The sequence below is a fragment of the Coregonus lavaretus genome (genome assembly GCF_964263955.1).
Source record: "Coregonus lavaretus genome assembly, contig: HAP1_SCAFFOLD_2399, whole genome shotgun sequence".
In the NCBI taxonomy this organism is placed as follows: domain Eukaryota; kingdom Metazoa; phylum Chordata; class Actinopteri; order Salmoniformes; family Salmonidae; genus Coregonus; species Coregonus lavaretus.
This window is the reverse complement of record NW_028163053.1, coordinates 1-16722: the sequence shown is the minus strand read 5'-3', so window position 1 is coordinate 16722 and position 16722 is coordinate 1. Positions and strand designations below refer to the sequence as shown.

Below are 16722 nucleotides of genomic sequence, written 5' to 3'. Positions count from 1 at the left end.
CGTGGAACCCCAAGAGCAAACCCTTGGATTACGATGGCAATGTCTGGCTGACACTCTTGACTACAAGCAAGGTCACATGGAGAAAGTTGAACCCACCATGCGCAACATATATCGGATCCTTGCCAGCCAGTACGATCCACTCGGCTTCATCGTCCCATACACCACAGGGGCCAAGGTTGTGGTCCAGAGGCTCTGGGATAAGAAAAGAGGGTGGGATGACCCAGACCTACCTGAAGATCTTCTCCAAGCGTGGCTTATTTGGGAGAACAAACTTCCACAGCTGTCTCAGGTCACACTGCCAAGGTGTTACGTCAGCCCCGACATGGACCTCCCAACCAGCACAAGAAGTGTTCACGTCTTCAGTGATGCCTCAGAACGTGCGTACGGTGCCATTGGGTACCTCCGTACTGAAGACACCAATGGACGGATCCAAATAGCATTCCTTGCAGCAAGATCAAGAGTGGCCCCAAAATGACAACAGTCGATGCCAAGACTCGAGCTCTGGAAAATCCATGAGGTCACGTACTGGTCGAATTCTACAACAGTCTTAACCTGGCTCCAGTCAGACTCCTGCAGGTACAAAGTATTTGTAGGCACAAGAGTCACAGAAATACAGGAGCTCACAGACCCCCAGGACTGGCGTCACGTGGACACGAAGAGAAATCCGGCTGACGATATCACACGTGGCAAGACGCTATCTCAGATTTCAACCGTTGGAGTCAAGGTCCTCCATTCCTGTGGCATCTATCATGTGTTTGGGTTCACATAGCCTGTTTAGTTGTTGACATGCAAATAGGCATATTTTTCCCATACTGTGCTATAGCCTAAGTTCTCCTCTTTTCTTTACAGAACCACAATTAATATCAGAGAGAGTGGTGTTGTATTTGTGTGTGTGGATCTTCATTAAACCTTGAACTGGAACTACTGCTTCTTCGTGTTCTGAACGGACACCCTGTGGTGGTAGCTACCGGCCTAAAATCCAGCACCTACGTTTTTTTATCCCTTTTTTTATTGGTCCTTCGAATTCATAAACAACCCATATTTTTCAAACACCATGGGCCAGAAAAGGTTGAATACATTGGCTATGCTGTCAATCCAGCATGACTTCTGCCGCTTTCAAAACAAGAAAACTCAGAAATCTCAGACTTCAGTGAGTTCTAGACTACTGGGAATTTTGAAAAAAAACTAGCTCCGCCTGGGAAAATGTTTTGAACGGCCATCTAACTTGGAATTCCAAGTCAGGAACTCAGGCATGTGTGCGGCCGGTCTAGGTCCCAAAGCATGGGGGCAACGATTCGGGAGGGCGGTATGATGGGCACACTCAGGATCGGAACCTCTCCTGAATCGTGGAGACTGGACAGGGCATCAGCTTTGAAGTCCTTTGAACCTGGGCGGTATGACAGGGTGAAGTTGAATCTGGTAAAGAAAAGGGCCCACCTTGCTTGGCGTGGGTTCAACTGCCTCGCTGTCCAGGTTCTGATTGTCAGTGAGGATGAGAAATGGGTCCGTGGCGCCCTCCAGCCAGTGTCTCCACTCCTCTAATGCCAATGTCACTGCCAGGAGCTTCCGATCACCAACGTCATAGTTCCTTTCTGCAGGAGAAAGTTTTTTAGAGTAGTATTCTGTAACGGAGATGCAGGGAGTCAGGAAGCAGGTGCAGTCATTGAGCTTAATAGGCACGAACATGGAGTGAATACAAAAACAGGAATAGCATCTAAACAGGAAACAATACTACCTAATGGGTGATACAACGGAGTGCTAGATAAAGGTGAAGTAATCAGGGAGTAATGAAGTTCAGGTGTGCCTCATGATGGGGTGCAGGTGTGCGTAATGATGGTTGCCAGGTGTGCATAATGATGGGTTGCCAGGACTGGTGGTTAGAAGACCGGCGACATCGAGCACCGGAGCAGGGGAGCGGGAGTAGACGTGACACCTGTTTCCATTGATCCTCCTTGAGATGTTTCTACAACTTCATTGGAGTCCACATGTGATCAATTCAATTGATTGGACATGATTTGGAAAGGCACACCTGTCTATTAAAGGTCCCACAGTTGACAGTGCATGTTAGAGAAAAAACCAAGCCATGAGGTCGAAGGAATTATCCGTAGAGCTCCGAGACAGGATTGTGTCGAGGCACAGATCTGGGGAAGGGTACCTAAACATTTCTGCAGCATTGAAGGTCCCCAAGAACACTTGAAGGGTCCCCATCATTCTTAAATGGAAGAAGTTTGGAACCACCAAGACTCTTCCTAGAGCTGGCTGCCCGGCCAAACTGAGCAATCGGGGGAGAAGGGCCTTGGTCAGGGAGGAGACCAAGAACCCGATGGTCACTCTGACAGAGCTTCAGAATTCCTCTATGGAGATGGGAGAACCTTCCAGAAGGACAACCATCTCTGCAGCACTCCACCAATCAGGCCTTTATAGTAGAGTGGCTAGATGGAAGCCACTCCTCAGTAAAAGGCACATGACAGTCCACTTGGAGTTTGCCAAAAGGCACCTAAAGACTCTCAGACCATGAGAAACAAGATTCTCTGGTCTGATGAAACCAAGACTGAACTCTTTGGCCTGAGTGCCAAGGGTCACGTCTGGAGGAAACCTGGCACCATCCCTACGGTGAAGCATGGTGGTGGCAGAATCATGCTGTGGGGATGTTTTTCAGCGGCAGGGACTGGGAGACTAGTCAGGATCGAGGGAAAGATGAATGGAGCAAAGTACAGAGAGATCCTTGATGAAAACCTGCTCCAGAGCGCTCAGGACCTCAGACTGGGGCGAAGGTTCACCATCCAACAGGACAACGACCCTAAACACACAGCCAAGACAACGCAGGAGTGGCTTCGGGACAAGTCTCTGAATGTCCTTGAGTGGCCCAACCAGAACCCGGACGTGAACCTGATCAAACATCTCTGGAGAGACCTGAAAATAGCTGTGCAGCAACGCTCCCCATCCAACCTGACAGAGCTTGAGAGGATCTGCAGAGAAGAATGGGAGAAACTCCCAAAATACAGGTCTGCCAAGCTTGTAGCGTCATACCCAAGAAAACTTGAGGCTGTAATTGCTGCCAAAGGTGCTTCAACAAAGTACTGAGTAATGGGTCTGAATACATTTGTAAATTTATTATTTCAGTTGTAAATGTTTTCTACATTTTCAAAAATGTCTAAAAACCAGTTTTTTCTTTGTCATTATGGGGTATTGTGTTTAGATTATTAATACACTTTAGAATAAGCCTGTAACCTAACAAAATGTGGAAAAAGTCAAGGGGTCTGAATACTTTCCGAAGGCACTGTATGTACATATGGTCACTGTGGGGACAACGTCGTTGATGCACTTATTAATGAAGCCAGTGACTGATGTGGTAAACTCCTCAATGCCATCGGATGAATCCCGGAACATATCCCAGTCTGTGCTAGCGAAACTGTCCTGTAGCTTAGCATCTGCTTCATCGGAACACTTCCGCATTGAGCGTATCACTGGTGGTTCCTGTTTGAGTTTTTGCTTGTAAACAAGAATGGGCGAGGGAGAGCTTTGTATGTGTGTCTTTGTGTGGTGTAAAAGTGATCTAGAGTATTGTCACCTCAAGTTGCACAGGTGAGATGCTGGTAGAAATGAGATGACGGATTTCAGTTTTCCTGTATTAAATCACTGGCCACTAGGAGCGCCGCCTCTGGGTGAGCATTGTCTTGTTTGCTTATGGCCCCATACAGAGTGTTGAGTGCGGTCTTAGTGCCAGTATCGGTTTGTGGTGGTAAATAGACAGCTACAAAAAATATAGATGAAAACTCTCTTGGTAAATAATATGGTCTACAGCTTATCATGAGGTATTCTAATTATAATAAATAAATAATAATAATATGGCATTTAGCAGACGCTTTTATCCAAAGCGACTTACAGTCATGCGTGTATACATTTTTTGTATATGGGTGGTCCCGGGGATCAAACCCACTACCTTGGCGTTACAAGCGCCGTGCTCTACCAGCTGAGCTACAGAGGACCACAGTTAAGTTAATTAAGGTGAACAGAGCATAGCTGCGGGAAGTAGGGGTGCTGAGGGTGCTGCAGCACCCCCTGAAAAATCTGATTTAAAAAATAATAATTATATATACAGTACCCATCAAAAGTTTGGACACACCTACTCATTCAAGGGCTTTTCTTTATTTTTACTATTTTCTACATTGTAGAATAATAGTGAAGACATCAAAACTATGAAATAACACATATGGAATCATGTAGTAATCAAAAAAGTGTTAAACAAATCAAAATATATTTAATATTTTACATTCTTCAAAGTAGCCACCCTTTGCCTTGATGACAGCTTTGCACACTCTTGGCATTCTCTCAACCAGCTCCATGAGGAATTATTTTCCAACAGTCTGGAAGGAGTTCCCACATATGCTGAGCATTTGTTGGCTGCTTTTCCTTCACTCTGTGGTCCAACTCATCTCAAACCATCTCAATTGGAATTGGGTTGAGGTCGGGTGATTGTGGAGGCCAGGTCATCTGATGCAGCACTCCATCACTCTCCTTGGTCAAATAGCCCTTACATAGCCTGGAGGTGTGTTTTGGGTCAATGTCCTGTTGAAAAACAAATGATAGTCCCACTAAGCGCAAACCAGATGGGATGGCGTATCACTGCAGAATGCTGTGGTAGCCATGCTGGTGAAGTGTGCCTTGAATTCTAAATAAATCACAGACAGTGTCACCAGCAAAGCACCCCCACACCATCACACCTCCTACATGCTCCGCGGTGGGAACCACACATGTGGAGATCATCCGTTCACCTACTCTGCGTCTCACAAAGATACGGCGGTTGGAACTAAAAATCTCAAATTTGGACTCATCAGACCAAAGGACAGATTTCCACCGGTCTAATGTCCATTGCTCGTGTTTCTTGGCCCATGCAGGTCTCTTCTTTTTATTGGTGTCCTTTAGTAGTGGTTTCTTAGCAGCAATTCAACCATGAAGGCCTGATTCACGCAGTCTCCTCTGAACAGTTGATGTTGAGATGTGTCTGTTTCTTGAACTCTGTGAAGCATTTATTTGGGCTGCAATCTGAGGTGCAGTTAACTCTAATTAACATCCTCTACAGCAGAGGTAACTCTGGGTCTTCCTTTCCTGTGGTGGTCCTCATGAGAGCCAGTTTCATCATAGCGCTTGATGGTTTTTGCGACTGCACTTGAAGAAACTTTCAAAGTTCTTGAAATGTTCCGTATTGACTGACCTTCATGTCTTAAAGTAATGATTTGAACTGTTCTTGCCATAATATGGACTTGGTCTTTTACCAAATAGGGCTATCTTCTGTATATCACCCCTACCTTGTCACAACACAACTGATTGGCTCAAACGCATTAAGGAAAGAAATTCCACAAATTAACTTTAAACAAGGCACACATGTTAATTGAAATGCATTCCAGGTGACTACCTCATGAAGCTGGTTGAGAGAATGCCAAGAGTGTGCAAAGCTGTCATCAAGGCAAAGGGTGGCTACTTTGAAGAATCTCAAATATAAAATATATTTTGATTTGTTTGTACAATGTAGAACATAGTAAAAATAAAGAAAAACCCTTGAATGAGTAGGTGTGTCCAAACTTTTGACAGGTACTGTATATATATATAAATATTAAAAAAATATATTTTCTCACAATAGTAGTGCACAGGGACTTTAATAGTCCTGTATGCTGACCGATATAGCAGTCTGCAGCGCAGGAAAAAACCTTTATCCAACACCTTAACCCCCCCCCACACAATATTTTCCATGTCCTTGTTCAGCTAAGTCTCTGAAAAACATAGGATCACGTTGATAGGAGTCTCGAACTGAGCTCGTCCAGTTTATTCTCCAGTGATTGCACGTTCGCCAATAGAACGGAAGGTAGAGACGGTTTATCCACTCGCCGATGTAGTCTCGTCAGGTATCCTGCATGCCAGCCTCTATAACGGCGCCTCTTCCTTTTTTGAGTGTCGGGGATTTGGGCCTGGTCTGGGATGAGTAGTGTGTCCTTTGCCTCCGACTCCGAAGTATAAATCCTCATCCAAATTGAGGTTAGTGATCGCTGTTCTGATGTCAATAAGCTCTTTTTCGGTCATAGGAAACGGTGGTGGAAACATTATGTATAATTTTTTTTACGATCAGTGCAAAAAAACACAGAAAATAGCACAATTGATCAGGGGTCGTAAAACGGCTGATTAGCAGGTTATTAAACTGTAAACTATTTCAGAAGCAGCAGAGGGTCTGGTGGTTCTTAAGCTTCCCACTGGGCACACACTGGTTGAATCATCATTGTTTTCATGTCATTTCAATGAAATTACGTTGAACCAATGTGGAACAGATGTTGAATTGACGTCTATGCTCAGTGGGTTGGTTCATACTGCAGGCCTTAATGCTCAAATCAGTTTTGTTTTTCAAATCCGTTTTGGAATACTGACTGTCCAAACAGCAAATTACAAGTGACCAAATCGGATTTGTGTGTGTTCAGACCCCTGTTCTATATCTATGGTTCAGACAGTAGTCATTTGTTGACATGGCTATGCTAGTTGTCATAGTAATGACGAGTGTATGCTGATGGTTGTGGTGCTTGTTCTTCCTCTCACTCAGAAGTTGCTGTTTAGCAAGCTAAGGTGACAACAATGCCTGCCATGTATGTTCAAGGCTTTAGACACCTCAGATAACTGTAGGTCTCACACCAGGGGAGAACGACTGCCCCCTCTCATTGAAACCATGAAGTTCAAGGCCGACCGGGGTACTGCAGGCTGTTGATTTCAGAAAGCAGGTTCCCCACTATAGTGAATGGGAAAATGGCAATCTTCGTGGTCAATATCTGTGTAAAAAAAAAAATCAGAAGACAATCATGGTACCAATAATTGCTTCTATTACACCAGATGTAAGTCCTTGAACCGATTATTTTAAAATCGACCACACAAAATAAGTTATAAGGATAATTTAGTTGCTACCGGCAGCCTGCAGTACCCCGGTCGGCCTTCAATTTGAGATACTCAATGAGATGGGGCAGTTGTTTTGCCCTGGTTGAAGCCTGCAAAGTCACTTCCTGGAGTAGCTCAAACTTGAGAATCCCCCCATGACACACCATTTTAACAAGCTAAAACCAACTTCCTGACCTTCAAAGGTGCCATTGAGTCTTCACATACAGTGGGGGAAAAAAGTATTTAGTCAGCAACCAATTGTGCAAGTTCTCCCACTTAAAAAGATGAGAGAGGCCTGTAATTTTCATCATAGTCAACTATGACAGACAAATTGAGATTTTTTTCTCCAGAAAATCACATTGTAGGATTTTTAATGAATTTATTTGCAAATTATGGTGGAAAATAAGTATTTGGTCACCTACAAACAAGCAAGATTTCTGGCTCTCACAGACCTGTAACTTCTTCTTTAAGAGGCTCCTCTGTCCTCCACTCGTTACCTGTATTAATGGCACCTGTTTGAACTTGTTATCAGTATAAAAGACACCTGTCCACAACCTCAAACAGTCACACTCCAAACTCTACTGTGGCCAAGACCAAAGAGCTGTCAAAGGACACCAGAAACAAAATTGTAGACCTGCACCAGGCTGGGAAGACTGAATCTGCAATAGGTAAGCAGCTTGGTTTGAAGAAATCAACTGTGGGAGCAATTATTAGGAAATGGAAGACATACAAGACCACTGATAATCTCCCTCAATCTGGGGCTCCACGCAAGATCTCACCCCGTGGGGTCAAAATGATCACAAGAACGGTGAGCAAAAATCCCAGAACCACACGGGGGGACCTAGTGAATGACCTGCAGAGAGCTGGGACCAAAGTAACAAAGCCTACCATCAGTAACACACTACGCCGCCAGGGACTCAAATCCTGCAGTGCCACACGTGTCCCCCTGCTTAAGCCAGTACATGTCCAGGCCCGTCTGAAGTTTGCTAGAGTGCATTTGGATGATCCAGAAGAAGATTGGGAGAATGTCATATGGTCAGATGAAACCAAAATAGAACTTTTTGGTAAAAACTCAACTCGTCGTGTTTGGAGGACAAAGAATGCTGAGTTGCATCCAAAGAACACCATACCTACTGTGAAGCATGGGGGTGGAAACATCATGCTTTGGGGCTGTTTTTCTGCAAAGGGACCAGGACGACTGATCCGTGTAAAGGAAAGAATGAATGGGGCCATGTATCGTGAGATTTTGAGTGAAAACCTCCTTCCATCAGCAAGGGCATTGAAGATGAAATGTGGCTGGGTCTTTCAGCATGACAATGATCCCAAACACACTGCCCGGGCAACGAAGGAGTGGCTTCGTAAGAAGCATTTCAAGGTCCTGGAGTGGCCTAGCCAGTCTCCAGATCTCAACCCCATAGAAAATCTTTGGAGGGAGTTGAAAGTCTGTGTTGCCCAGCGACAGCCCTAAAACATCACTGTGACGTCATCGTTGGCTTTGTCCATTCATATACAGTCAATGGGTCACAAATAGTCACACAGTCATATATAACCTCGCAGGAAAGTGTCCCACTTGCCATGTCAATAGAGTTCTCCTTTTTTATTTTACTGGATAGTCACCCGTTGAAGTGTCCTGGGGCAAGGATTTTTTTTTTTTTAATCCTCCATTGTTGTTTATAATAAGGCAATTATGTTACCTATTAAATAAAATAATTCATTTTGAATTTAAAACATGCTAAATAAATGATAATTTCCCCTTCCCTCAGATTTCTTAAGGTCCAGTTACTTTTTTTCTCATTGGTAGCCCACTGCACATCCTCCTCCATACTGGGGTTTCCGTTCTGGGTTTAAATGAAAACAAAAGAAAATGACAGGAACACAACCTGTGGTTGAAACAACTTTACAATCCTCACTTCCAATCTATATCTAACCGTTCTAACAGGTAGAAAAGCTGAATAGTAAACAGATTCTCTGTCTAAATGTAAGTTTGTCTGCTCAGGGGTCACCAGCCTTGTTGTGGAGGTCCGGGTGGTCTTATACAGTGAGGGAAAAAAGTATTTGATCCCCTGCTGATTTTGTACGTTTGCCCACTGACAAAGAAATGACCAGTCTATAATTTTAATGGTAGGTTTATTTGAACAGTGAGAGACAGAATAACAACAACAAAATCCAGAAAAACGCATGTCAAAAATGTTATAAATTGATTAGCATTTTAATGAGGGAAATAAGTATTTGACCCCCTCTCAATCAGAAAGATTTCTGGCTCCCAGGTGTCTTTTATACAGGTGACAAGCTGAGATTAGGAGCACACTCTTAAAGGGAGTGCTCCTAATCTAAGTTTGTTACCTGTATAAAAGACACCTGTCCACAGAAGCAATCAATTAATCAGATTCCAAACTCTCCACCATGGCCAAGACCAAAGAGCTCTCCAAGGATGTCAGGGACTAGATTGTAGACCTACACAAGGCTGGAATGGGCTACAAGACCATCGCCAAGCAGCTTGGTGAGAAGGTGACAACAGTTGGTGCGATTATTCGCAAATGGAAGAAACACAAAATAACTGTCAATCTCCCTCGGCCTGGGGCTCCATGCAAGTTCTCACCTCGTGGAGTTGCAATGATCATGAGAACGGTGAGGAATCAGCCCAGAACTACACGGGAGGATCTTGTGCATGATCTCAAGGCAGCTGGGACCATAGTCACCAAGAAAACAATTGGTAACACACTACGCCGTGAAGGACTGAAATCCTGCAGCGCCCGCAAGGTCCCCCTGCTCAAGAAAGCACATAAACAGGCCCGTCTGAAGTTTGCCAATGAACATCTGAATGATTCAGAGGAGAACTGGGTGAAAGTGTTGTGGTCAGATGAGACCAAAATGGAGCTCTTTGGCATCAACTCAACTCGCCGTGTTTGGAGGAGGAGGAATGCTGCCTATGACCCCAAGAACACCATCCCCACCGTCAAACATGGAGGTGGAAACATTATACTTTGGGGGTGTTTTTCTGCTAAGGGGACAGGACAACTTCACCGCATCAAAGGGATGATGGACGGGGCCATGTACCATCAAATCTTGGGTGAGAACCTCCTTCCCTCAGCCAGGGCATTGAAAATGGGTCGTGGATGGGTATTCCAGCATGACAATGACCCAAAACACACGGCCAAGGCAACAAAGGAGTGGCTCAAGAAGAAGCACATTAAGGTCCTGGAGTGGCCTAGCCAGTCTCCAGACCTTAATCCCATAGAAAATCTGTGGAGGGAGCTGAAGGTTCGAGTTGCCAAACGTCAGCCTCGAAACCTTAATGACTTGGAGAAGATCTGCAAAGAGGTGTGGGACAAAATCCCTCCTGAGATGTGTGCAAACCTGGTGGCCAACTACAAGAAACGTCTGACCTCTGTGATTGCCAACAAGGGTTTTGCCACCAAGTACTAAGTCATGTTTTGCAGAGGGGTCAAATACTTATTTCCCTCATTAAAATGCAAATCAATTCATAACATTTTTGACAAATGCGTTTTTCTGGATTTTTTGTTGTTATTCTGTCTCTCACTGTTCAAATAAACCTACCATTAAAATTATAGACTGATCATTTCTTTGTCAGTGGGCAAACGTACAAAATCAGCAGGGGATCAAATACTTTTTTCCCTCACTGTACTTCCTTATTGGAATGCCAGGCTCACCGAGCTGCAATGTGAAACCCTAGTAGAAAGGTCTACTACTGTGTGTGTGTGTGTGTGTGTGTGTGTGTGTGTGTGTGTGTGTGTGTGTGTGTGTGTGTGTGTGTTTGTGGTGTATACCCTGTGCTGGCTGCCATGACGACACATGACCCCTCAACATCACACCCACATACACACACACAAACCCTGATCCAGTGTTATGAGCATTCATTCCACAAGCTCTTAGTTGTACACACTGCCCCTGTGCCAGCCCTAGTAGCTTTCGTTTTACAAGGCCTCCAGACTCCAGGCCTGTGAACACACTGTTTTGGAGGATTACATTATTTATAAGTGCATCAAGTGATACCTTGTCAGTCTCATACCGTAAAACAACCAATCAGGGACCGGTGCTGCGTACCGTCCTTTATGGATACACCTTCACACAAATATCTGTAGATGTATCGGTCTGTAACAAAAATGTTTGTATGTTACACATTTTATTATTTACTCTATACAATTGGCAACATATTTTCATGCGAATATTCTAAAATCATCATAAAAACATATGCGCATTTTCCTACCAGATGTATTTCCATCAAATTGACTTGTTGCAGATAAAAGTCTGTGCGTGATGAGGTAGTGCACATAAAAACTACTTTTGGAGTTAAATTCCAATGTACCGGATAAAAAAACACACAAGTTAAATGGGTTTCTATCGCACTTTCAACTCTAACGATGGTTTTGTCAAAAAAAAATTCTCATTATTTAGCGAATGTGCCCACTCTGGAATTGGCACGTGCGCTTTAGCCAACAGCTCGCAGATACAGTGCGGATATAGCCTACGTGAGATTATTATGGACAAAAGAGCTACATTATTGTCTATTTGTCAAACGGCATCCAAGCCTTGGTCATCATGTCACCCGAATAAGACCCTCGATATTTATTGGAAAGCAGCATCAAGCTCATCACCTTTCACTTTCACCACGCTGTGAAGTTCATAATTTATTTAATCTGTAGCCTAATAAACTGGAAGTTTTCCCGAGTGGTAGTGGGAGGACCACACAGACTTTTCATTGCGTGACTCCAAATTGACTTTGATATGATGGTTATTATATCAATATTTGCGCATAAAAGCGTTTCCACTGCCATTTCTCGTATAGTAAAATTTTACGACACGAAAAGATCCCACCTTGTCTAGAGTATTTCGTCTACATTTGGAAAGTTTACCAACAAATGTGCTTTTCCCATCAGGCCTGTCATTACATTTTTTATCCGACATGTACTTTACTCACATAGAGAGGTTGGATGGAAACTGGTTACTGAATATTAATATATTAAGACACAAAACCCAATGGTAACAAGAATACAACTTTCACTTTCAAAACTACACTATATTATATACAATAATATGTAGCTAGGTCGAAAGGATTTCATCATATTTTGGGCAAAAAAACTTTTTTGTCAAAGATCTACACAAAATACTCTGACAAAGTGGATGAATAATAATAACATTATTTATTTATGAAAAATAAAACACTAATATATATTGATTAAATAAGTGTTCACCCCCCTGTGTCAATACATGTTAGAAACACCTTTAGCAGTGATTACAGCTGTGAGTCTTTTTGGCTTAGTTGCTAGAAGCTTTGCACACCTTGATTGTGCAATATTTGCCAATTTCTCTTAAATAATTCCTCAAGCTCTGTCAAGATGGTTGTTAATCATTGCTAGACAGCTATTTTCAAGTCTTGCCATAGATTTTCAAGCAGATTTAAGTCAAAACTGTAACTAGGCCACTCAGGAACATTCAATGTTGTCTAAGTAAGCAACTCCAGTGTAGATTTGGCATTGTGATTTGGGTTATTGTCCTGCTAAAAGGTGAATTTGTCTCCCAGTGTCTGTTGGAAAGCAAACTGAATCAGGTTTTCCTCAGGGATTTTACCTGTGCTTAGTTCAATTCCGGGGTTTTTTATCCAGAAAAACACCCTTGCCGATGACAATCATACCCATAACAAAATGGAGCCATCAACATTCTTGAAAATATGGAGAGTGGTACTCAGTGATGTGTTGGTGTTGGATTTGCTCCAAACATAATGCTTTGTATTCAGGACAAAAATGTCATTCCTTTGCCACATTATGCAGTATTACTTTAGTGCCTTGTTGCAAACAGGATGCATGTTTTGGAATATTTTAATGCTCTATAGGCTTCCTTCTTCCACTCTGTCAATTAGGTTAGAATTGTGGAGTAACTACAATGTTGTTGATCCATCCTCAGTTTTCTCTTATCACAGCCATTCAACTCTGTTTTAAAATCACTATTTACCTCATGGTGAAATTCCTGAGCGATTTCCTTCCTCTCCATCAGCTCAGTTAGGAAGGACACCTGTATCTTTGTAGTGATTGGGTGTATTGATATACCATCCAATGCCTTATTAATAACTTCACCATGCTCAAAGGGATCATTAAAGCTGGCAGTCCCCGAAATCGGGCACTAGAATTACTTAAAAATATATGTATATGTTTACATTACTTATTTTATTGATTTCCCACCGTTTTAGAATTCAGAAGACAGCCATCAAGACCTTCCTAGGACAATGTCAACGTCCTGTCGAATAAATGTGTATTTGGCTCCCTCTGGTGGGCGCATCATTGCATCCATTTATATCACTTTACTGCAACGTTACGTCAAAGGGGCGGTCCTTAGAAAAACATTTATCCAACTTGACCCCTTCACCGCACAGACATGGCAAAGCAATCTCTGAATTTGTCTCGAGCAGATAACTTTCATATCTCTACAATAAAGAATGCGACCTACACACTTATTTAAACCTAAAATAAGTAAAGAAGTAATTTTGTGTGGAAGTCAAACATTTGTTTTACGTTGGAGGCAGACACATTGCATATGCTCAGAAAAATAGAGCAAAAAAAAATCTAGCCCTTTATAATATAATATGCCATTTAGCAGACGCTTTTGTCCAAAGCGACTTACAGTCATGCGTGCATATATTTTTTACGCATGGGTGGTCCCGAGGATCGAACCCACTACCCTGGCGTTACAAGCGCTGTGCTCTACCAATTGAGCTACATAGGAACACATTGGGTTTTGTGTCTTTACACAGCCCTTCTCCCCTTGTCTATAGGAGGGACGCACGCTGTTTAAATGGCCCAAATGTTGATTTAGAAGTTTACAAACTTAACAGATTTTGACTATCACTAATGTCATGATATCTTTGGTAAAGTAATAAAGAAGGTGAAATGTTCCTAAAACAGATTATAACTATATATAGACATATTATAAAGTAAGAAAAGGCTTATTCATTCACAATTTTATATCATACCATCATATTTGTATATGTTTTATTATAGTTTTATTGTGTAGTAGATCATTTGGGTTGATTTTTTTTTTCTTTTTCTCAGACATAAATAAACAATTATTGGTGAAGCCAAAGGTCATAGCTTTCTGAGGAGTAGAAAATCCTACTACATTAATAAAATATTGCCCTCTTGCTAGATAGATGACAAATAAAAACATAGCGAAACAGTGCAAAACGGCTGTCAGCTTAACTGGTTTTAAAAGCAAAGAAACATGGAGAAATGTTTATTTTTATTGCATTCGAAAAAAGAAACTATAGCACACCGGTAATCTTGATGCTTCCAACATTTCAATGGATCTATTTACCAGTGTCTCAAAACAACGTTGGTAAATAGATCCATAACATTTATGAAAGCACCAATATTCCCTGTGTGCTGGAGTTTTTTAAAATTATTTTTAATAAGTATGTTTGCTCCATACGCCTGGTAGCATGTTCGGCTGTGTGAGTTTACTTGTTCATATTTTCATTGCACTGCACTGTCATCACTATAACACCGATATTAATTGCTAACAGAAACCTTATAGAAAATTAACTGCTTGTGAAAAATAATGAAGAAAATACAAGAAATAACTGACTTAAATCAATACATAGTGACATACAATAGACATCAATATAAACATTTACAAAAAGAAAGAAAAACAGATTATGTTATTACTGCAGTATCTCTTATCACTGAAATGACTCAAAGCAGTTTGAACTTAGCATTAGGTAATACATAGGTTCACAATCTATTAAAAATACAAAATCAACACAGAACATGAAAGTATTTTTAGCTTTTAGAGAAAAGCCAGTGATGATAACAAAGATGTATTGTATCATAAAAGCTCCAGAAAAGTGCAAGTCATAAACAGTATTTATCAGTGCTAAAGATCAATCACTTGGCTATGTCATTCCAGGAACTTGCAGATCGTAGAACAGGATGATTTGGAATATAGAATACACACTGTTATTGTGGGATAACACTGTCACCTGTAAACGTCCTCCTTTGTTGGCACTGATGCCCACACATGTTGGAGCAGGGTTGAATGTGTAGGACCATGTACCATGGTCACGGATGGTGTCTGTGTGTGTGTCAGTGGAGGCTGGTGGGAGGAGCTATAGGAAGACAGGCTCATTGTGAAGTCTGGAATGGAATTAATGGAACGGAGTCAAACATGTGGTTTCCATATGTTTGATATGGTTCCATTTATTCCTTTCCAGCCATTACAATCCTCTTATAGCTCCTCCCACCAGCCTCCTCTGGTGTGTGTGTGCGCATGCATGCGTGTGTGTGTAGTACCATGGTAATGGCGTGTGTATATAATGAGTGTACAAAACATTAAGAACACCTTCCTAATATTGAGTTGAAACCCCCCCCCCCCCCCCCCCCCCTTTTTTGCCCTCAGAACCTTAATTCGTCGGGGCATGGACTCTACAAGGTGTCAAAAGCGTTTCACAGGGATGCTGGCCCATGTTGACTCCAATGCTTCCCACCGTTGTCAAGTTGGCTGGATGTCCTTTGGGTGGTGGACCATTCTTGATACACACGGGAAACTGTTGAGCATGAAAAACCCAGCAGCGTTGCAGCTCTTGACACAAACCGGTGCGCCTGGCACCTACTACCATACTCCGTTCAAAGGCACTTAAATCTTTTGTCTTGCCATCTGAATGGCACATCTACACAATCCATGTCTCAACACTCAATATAAATATATATATATATATATATATATATATATATATATATATATATATATATATATATATATATATATATATATATATATATATATATATATATATATATGTGTGTGTGTGTGTGTGTGTGTGTGTGTGTGTCTGTCTTCTACAGTAGGGGTATGCGTGAGGGCTCCCAGAGTTTGCGTGCTAGTTGACTACAGTGCTGTAGTATGTACTCTGTAGGGATGACTCCTAGATGGACCGTCAGCAGCTCATAACACTTCACCACCTCCCCCTGGTGGCTCTTACTGTAGTAGCGCAACAGCTTCCTGTGGAGGGGAACAGGAGTACACACACACACTCCTGTAATACAGCCATAAATACTAGATAATACATTATACACACACACACACACATACACACACACAACCTCTTCCTCCTCACCTGTAGTAGTCCCAGGCCAGCATTCCGATGGGGGCGGAGTCATCGGGTAGGATTGGGAGGTCCTTTACTTCCAGCTTGTAGCCCTGATTGGTCAGGTGACAGAGGTCAAGGGTCATACAAACACAATGACGTTCCAGAACATTCCAATGGCAAAATCTGTCTTGGTGTACCCAACATCGAGGTAATTTACCGTTTCGTTTTCGAACCAGAGGAAGTAGCAGAAGAAGTAGTCTCCATCTCTCAGAGTGACAGTGGAATAACCCTTCTGTAGGTAAAGCCTCGATGTATTAACCAGGCCCCATACCTACAGAGAGAGAGAGAATAAAAAAGGGAGAAAGAGAGATACAGACAGAGAGAGAGAGCGATACAGACAGAGAGAGAGAGAGATACAGACAGAGAGAGAGAGAGATACAGACAGAGAGTGAGAGAGAGATACAGACAGAGAGCGAGAAATAGAGAGAGACAGACAGAGAGAGATACAGACAGAGAGAGAGAAACAGACACACAGAGAGAGAGAGAGATACAGACAGATATACAGACAGAGAGAGAGATACAGACAGAGAGAGAGAGATACAGAGAGAGAGAGATACAGACACAGAGAGAGAAACAGACACAGAGAGAGATACAGACAGAGAGAGATACAGACACAGAGAGAGAAACAGACACAGAGAGAGATACAGACAGAG

At 42.4% G+C, this 16722-nt stretch overlaps 1 long non-coding RNA gene across 1 annotated transcript; it reads right to left on the bottom strand.

Annotated features, from left to right (window-relative positions):
* Positions 1-15724: 15724 nt before the first annotated feature.
* On the bottom strand, positions 15725-16575 carry LOC311118541. The gene is made up of 3 exons (XR_014611817.1): positions 16227-16575; positions 16037-16119; positions 15725-15921 (listed from the first exon to the last, which is right to left on the bottom strand). It is a non-coding gene; the product is annotated as an uncharacterized lncRNA (long non-coding RNA).
* Between the last annotated feature and the right edge of the window lie 147 nt (positions 16576-16722).